The sequence below is a fragment of the Glycine soja genome, chromosome 3 (genome assembly GCF_004193775.1).
Source record: "Glycine soja cultivar W05 chromosome 3, ASM419377v2, whole genome shotgun sequence".
Lineage (NCBI taxonomy): Eukaryota > Viridiplantae > Streptophyta > Magnoliopsida > Fabales > Fabaceae > Glycine > Glycine soja.
The window spans coordinates 19,749,143-19,757,171 of NC_041004.1; positions in this window are offsets into that span (position 1 = coordinate 19,749,143).

The following is an 8,029-nucleotide window of genomic DNA, read 5'->3' on the forward strand; positions in this document are numbered from 1 at the left end:
TTATTATTGTAGAACCAACATTATATTGATTTGAGTAAAAATGAGCTCAAATTTCTGAAACAAATTCTCAAGTTTGAGTCTTTTGAATAAAAAGTCATGGTTGAAATAGAAAATCTCTCTAAAATTGGTAATAAAAAATAATAATTAAGTAAAAAGTAATTATTATGTAATTGGATACCTATATATAATATACAATTCACTAAAAGTTTATTTACTATAAACTCTCCCTTCATCTTTATATATAATACTCTTTCAACTAATTCATACCCTCAAACAAAATTGGTTAATTTAATCAATGACATTAAATTTGTCAATAATTAATGTTTTTCTTCCCAAATTATCCTTCATAATTAATTTTAAAATTAATAATTTTATATTTCTACAATAATTGTATCTCACCTAATTATTACTCATCTTCTCCCATGTTAATAAGAAAGAGAATAAGTTTATCTCATTAAACCCTTGCTATTTCAAAATGAATAATTTTTAAGTTTTTTTCTCAAAAATTAAAAACAACAATAAATGAGGAGAAATAAATTGTTTTTTTTTAAATCACAATTAACTAGGTAATCATAGTGAGTGAAAAGTGAATAATTAATAGGGTTTAACATGTACAAAGTTGAACAGGTTAGAAAAATTGAATGATAAATAAAAATTAATATAAGATCTTTTAAATGTTAGTCATTTTGAAGTGGAGAGAGTAATTTCAAACATTAATTATATTTTGGCTAAAAATTATTAATTGATGAAGGATATTTGAGAGAGAAGGATAATTAATGAAAGAAACAAACACTAAAATTGGGTAGTTCATAAGAAAAATAAAATAGAATTTATATATTATTACTAATTATTTTTATTTAATATTCTATTTTATTAACATATATTACATTTATCCAATAAAATAAATTCAATCAATGTTTACAAACAAGTTTTATGGCAATTTTTTTTTAACTTTCACACTTATGTTTTACAATAAATATTTTAATAAGACACAACTTCAATATATTTTAAGCCAAAGAAAATTGCAACAAATAAACACATACATATCTAATAAAGTTGAATATAAATATTAATATAATATTAAATATTATTAACGTAGTCTTTATATAAATATATAAATAAATAATATTTTAGTTATTAAATACAGTTGTAGGATTAAATTTAATAATATTATCAACTATTATATTCATGAAAAACTCTTCAATCCACCTAATATCATTTAATAACATCATTCAATATTATATCACTAATCAAGGATAATTTAGTTCAATTATAACATTAAATATTATGAAAAATTATAATAATTTAATGAAATATTATATCATTATTTAATATTTAATACAAATCATATTACATTATTTCTTAAAATCAATGAATTCATGAATTTTGATGTATATAATTGAATTATTTAATAAACCTAATATTATTTAGTAACATCATTAAATATTATTTCATTAAATAATATAATTTAATTTAATAATAACATTAAATATTATGAAATTTTTAATAATATATTTAAATATTATTTAATACACCTATTATTATATTATGTTTTAATGAAATATAATATTATTTCTTAAAGTTAATAAATGTTTGACTTTTGATATATAATTAAGTCTCATTAAATAACACAAATAAAATTAAAACATTAAATTTTTCATTCAATAAAATAACAAAGATGATATTATAAAAATAATAATTTAATTTCTATGAACCAATGATGTAAAATATTCTCCTCATCACTTTTTCCATTCACTTCTCTCACCACTTTCTCCTTTAAATTGGTAAAACTCTTTGTAGATCCATTCACTACTACATGTGCCACCAAACATTGAATTTGTATCTCCTTTCTCACTCCTTGGTTCTATGAGTTTCTTCATTTGCTTTCATTTAGATGTTTTATATTTTGTTATATGTTTTGTTTTTCTCTCATTCCATTTCTTTGAAATTATATTGTGAGGATAGTTTGAACTTAAACTCTAATGATAGTATACTATTTTGTATTTAATCAAATATTGAAGAATGAAACTTAATAACTCTTTATTCCTTTAAATATCTGTGTGTACAAATATCACAAACGACATTTTAATTCGCAAATATCTTTTATGAACCACATGTAGTTCCTTTGCTTCAACACATGTGGATTGAACTTTTTTATTTGTTGCAAACAAACATGATTTGCTAAGTTTGTTTTCTTTCTTATCATTGAACTTCAACACATGATTTGTCTTCTTCAATTGTAAAATCCAAGGTTGAGAATGGCTTATTTTTCTAACGTATTTCTAGTTAGCATACATTTAATCTCAATTGTGTTCCCACAAGAATAAAATAAGACACATTGGAAAAATCTTGAACTTTTGTTTTCAACGATCAAGTCAATAATATGAGGGAGGGAGCCTTTATGCTTTCTTCAAGAATTGACAATCCGTTCTGGAAGTAAAATATTTTTCCTAAATGTATGGTAGAAATGGATCGCATCAATAAAGTCGACTTAGCACCTGCAAAAAGAATTAGGATTCGGAACACACAAAGATTACCACCATATACATCTTGGTATATGTGACCAAGTGAATTTGATGTTCAATTTTAAAATACTATATTTTTGTCCATATGTCCTAGATGTGCAATGCAATTATCAACATATACATCTAAGATATTTCGAATAAAATATAACATTTTAAAATTAAACGTTAAATTCACATGGTCACATACACCCAAGATGTATATGGTGGTAATTTGTGTATGTATGGAATCCTAAGTCTTGTTGGAGGTGCTAAGTCCACTTTGTTGATCCAATCCTTTTCTATCATACCTTTAGGAAAACCATTGTACTAAAAAATGAGATTTAAATTCTTGAAGACATGAAGTCTCCTTCCTTGATATTATTGACTTGACCATTGAAAACAAAGACTAAAGATTTTTTCAATATCTCTGAACTTTTTTCTGTAGAAACACAACTAAGATTAATTGTAAGCTGGCCAATAATATGCAGGAAAAAAAGACCTTCTCAAGCTTTCATTTTGCAATTGAAGAGAATAAATCAAATATGCAATGACAAAGCTGGCCACTAAAATGACAATGGAGTAAAAAAAAACATGCAAGCAAGAATATAGTAGTAGAAAAACAATCATTATTGCAATTGTTGTAAACTAGTAGTGTTTATGCTCTTATTTCTTAGCATAAGAGGTCATTCCATTCATGATTTTTTGGATGCCATTTGTGTATTTCAAGTAATATTTTCAGATTTAGAAAATTAATTAATTAAACTTGCTCAAAACTTAGTCACCAAGTTAGTATCTTTATGCTAAAGAGAAAATTATTGTTATATTTATCACAATACATAAATTTTTTTTATTATATGCACGTTAACATTTTAATTTTTATTTAGCCACTTTCTTATTGAGGGGTATTTAAAAACACATATTTGTGCAGTAGATTTACTTGATGTTTTTTTGTAAAAAGTTAGATTATGCAACTACTTCACTCTTTTAATGCTGTTAATTTAAAATTCACATTAATTCTTATCATAATTAACCATCATAATTTGGTAAGAATTTTATTCTCCTTCTTCCGTGTATATTGTTATTTCTTATGAGCTGGTTGTTTACAACATAATTAAAAAAAAAATATAAGGATTGATAGTTAAATATTTTGCTGCCTAATATTTTTTAATTCTTTAATTTTAAAACATAGTTTTAACATGATGTAAAAAAATGTCTATCTATATTAAAAAATTAAGAGGAAAATAAAACTTAATCTATACCCTATGTATCTTAAATTATATGGACGTTGAAAGAATGAGAGTGAATAATGTTACAACAATGTCTTATGTATTACATAGCTGAAAAAGTCTCTACAACACGTAGCATATGCAAAGTAAACAAGGAACAATTATTCCGATAAAGATTATTTCATTGCATTCCCTTAATAATTTCTTAGATTGTAAGAGAAGAAGCATTGATTTTCTAACTCTTAACAAGATTCAAAAGGCGCAAAAATAAACAATGGACACCGATGAGATACCATTGGATGACAAAGCAAGGAGAACAAGAGATCTCTTAGTCAGTTTCTACTCTCCAATCTCTTCAACATCTTCCAACCCCTTCTCCAAACATGACTACCTGACCAGTCCATGAATAACTTGATAATTGTTTTGTTCATTTTCAATTTTTTGGAGATTGAATGTGACGATATTATCGTTTATGCTGAATAATGTGACTTATTTGCTTGCATTGAAACAATCAATCATGAAGGCACGTAAGTAAAATTTTAAAGGTCTAATCCAAAGGCACGTAGAAATGGTAGCTGAAAGAAATAATCTAGACACTGACTTGCAAATGCTTGTCTTCAAGAATTATAACAAGTTTATTAGCACTATAGATACAATAAGGAGGTATAACTTTATTATGACTTTCCTTTTTTGTTAATTAGCTTTTGCTACATTACATGAAATTTCTATTTTGTTGTTTGTAACATTACATTATGATTTGATTTCATCTTGCTATATATGTACACTTTTAATGTACACTTCATTTTCAAGAAAAGAAAATACAAGAATTTATTTGTCAAAAAGCAAGAAGAGTAATATTTTGGGGATGAAGGAAACTATGGAACAACTTCTTGTAAAGGTAAGCATTTACTAATTTATTTAATCTATTTTGAGATTTATGGTTTTTACTTTTCACTCCTAGAACTTTATTACAAAGAAGAAGAAGAAAAAAAGTATAAGAGTTGATGAGTAATCCATGTTTTCCCCCAATCAGATAATGAATGTACAATCAAGGAGTGACAAATTAGCACTTTTGTATGCAAAAATCGGGAGAAAATAGAGAAAATGCATCAAACAGGTAATCTTCTTCGTAAAATCCAGGTATGGAAGAATTGATATATTTTTTTTAGTTGCGCAATATTATTGTTCTGTCTGACAAAGATTTTGATGGAACTCATATATTTTTCTTGCACATTAATTTTTGTTAAGGTTGTGTTTCCTTGTTTGGCCAGTATTGTTAGTGATTCAATCACTTTGGTTTCTTCCATTTTTATACATTTACAACATGCACTAGAATTCATGAATTTTCCTATTATGTAACAAGTTTTGGCTTGAGATGGGATATCTTTCATTGCTTTTCCCCTTCTTATTTAGGCATATGGACCTTCGTGATTCCAAGATTGTAAGTGAGCATCTAAAGAAACAATAACAATAATAGTAAAAAAAAATCATGCATGTATAGTTCTACATTTTATGTTTTTTTATCATCTTTAAGCTTGATACAAGGCCATTGCTAGATAGATATATCCTATCTTATTTGGGTATCAGCTTATGATAAGATTAACTTGTTCTATCCATTCTTTCTAAACCAATTTTCTAATCATGATATGAAAGCTTAAGGAATACAATGAACCCAAACTCTCTAACAGTATGCTAAATAGAATAAATAATTGATGGTTATTATGTTTTGATAAGCTTTTCTTCACAATTTGACATGTTTCTCTATAACCAAGGAAGGCTATTACTTTAAGATTCTAAATTAATGCAATTGAAAGTTGAGTTGTAGTGCTTCTGAAGCAGTTGAATTTTCCCATTTGTATTTATTTTCTTTTCCTTAGAGTTAATTGAGACCTGATGGACCTCAATAAAACATTAATTATTTTTTTACAAATTACAAAAACCTTCCCTAAGATTTGCTCTATTAATACATGTCTCTTCTCCTTTTAAAATCATTACATTAGCACCCCCTGTTATAATGGTGTTAAGTTTTCGTTTGAAAATTTAAAGATATTTATATTAATTTTTAATTCATTTTTGGGAAAATTTGGAATTGTCCCTGACTTTAAGTGACCTAAACAAAGAGAAATAGAACAATGCTAGGACTTATTTCTTCTTCTCCATGCAGCCAAAGGGAGTCGTATTTGTTGTCATCATGCCGTGTGTCTCCTCCACGTTTCTCCTTTGACTAGTGCTAGGCACGTTTCTCCTTTGTGGTCGTGATGCAAGGCATTTTCTCCTTCGCAATGGTGATAAGTAACCTCCTCTCCCTCATCGCCATCTTGCCTTGTTGTATCTTCTGCATTTTGGTCGATCTCGTAGGGGTATGGGTATCTCTTGATGTTTTAAAATTTTTACACATGTGCCCCCTTAGGTTGTAAAAATGTTACAGATGCGCCCTCTGTCTTTTACAAATAATACATGTGTCTCCCCTCTGTCTTACAAAAATTACACTCGATATCCCTCTTCTCTCTCAGTCACCGGAATGTAAAAGAAATTTAGCATAATAATTGAACATCATCAAAATTATGAAAAAGAAGGGGAAACATGTGTAAATAGTGCATACCTCAGGGAAAGTTTATGTAATTTACTCATTAATTTTTCATTATTTATAATAAATGATAAAAAATAATATTTTATATTATAAAAAATCATTTTTTCTTGCATTTTGTGAGTTATATAGATCAACCCATGCTTTTATTTACTATCATATTCCTATTTTTGTTTAGTTAGATTTTGTTCAAATGCAATGTGACTAGCTCTTGTATGTAACTCTTTCTGGTGAGTTCTCTCATTCTTTATCCATATCGACTTAAAAAATCAATAAATAGAAAGCTTTTATTGGTAACCATGGTGGGAGTGCATCAATAACAATAAAAGCCATACATTCCAATAAAAACTTTCCACTGTTTTTCCTTAACCAAGCATCCTTAAGGCACTCCTTAGCATTTATTTTCCAAGAAATAAAGGTATAAAGAAATCGAGGACAAAGGAAACGAGGACAAAGCCCGTCACCGCAACTGGATCGAGCAGGAGTGGGCCCCATGGGAGGAAATCCTCACTCCGAAGGCCGATTTCATGCACAAGAGCCTCAACAAAGGCAAAGAGGTTCCCCTCCGCTCCCCGGAAGCCATTGAAGCGTTTAAAATGCTAAACCCTAACTACCGTAAGAAGAAAAGGGAGGATATGGGACTCATTGAGGAAGAATTCTATGCGAAGCAGTTCGAGATCAAGGGCGACATTCCGGAGCCTCTCATGATGACGTGGGCGGGACCGCTGGTAGTGCATCTCGTGCCGCCACATGACTGGGCGCCTCGTGGGTGGCATGTGGACCAGGAGGAGCTCGCGTTCATTCGTGTGGAGCATTAGGTGCAGGCGAGGAGGGTGATGCTGGAGAAGGTGGAGAGCTTTGGATTGGATTGAGAAAAGGGAAGAGGATAGAAGAAGAAAGACCTGAGCGAGCGAGAAGAAGATGAACGTAACGAACGCGAAACTTGTGAAATATTAACGGACGCGAAGTATAAATTTTAAAAAACTATTCAAAGACGGTCATTATAAAAAGACCGTCTTTGTATCACCATATCTTTATCGTCGTTGTCAACTTTGTAAAAATTACAACAATGCCACCGCGCTACTATTTCTATGACGTGTTGCATTTAACCATTGTAGTTGCGGTGTCGTAAAAAGGCATTATTACAGTAGTGATCGGTTCTCTTTGTGATGGGTAGAGATTCTCCAGTAAGGGTTGACTGCATAAAACAAAACCAGATGAAAGTCCTCTTTGTGTGTGTTCTTACTTTCTTCTCTTCAAGTTTGTTTGGGCCAAATATCTCTATCCGGGCTTCAGCATCATCATATGAAAGTCCTCTTCGAGATGTTCTCAACTGTTCAAATACATCTTCTAATGGTATACGTTCCTGATCAAAATAACAATGTTATTTATTTGCAATAAATATTGAAGTGTAGTATGAATATTCCATACTACACTTCCAAAGTCTTTAAAGCAACATGAATAGAAAGGACAATGAACAAAACACTTCACATATTGCAAAAGCTTCTTGATATAGATTTACAAAAGAATTACTTTAAAAATTAAGATAAGCAATGTAACCATTTATTTACGAAAGAGTGAATTCCATGCTTTCAAGGTCATGGCCGAGAAGCCCAATTGCTCTTGCGGCGTTCTCTTGCCCTTCTTTTTTGCCTTCTTTGATAAGCTTTAGTAAGGGTCTGACGCCGTAGCGGTTGTTGTCACATACTCAG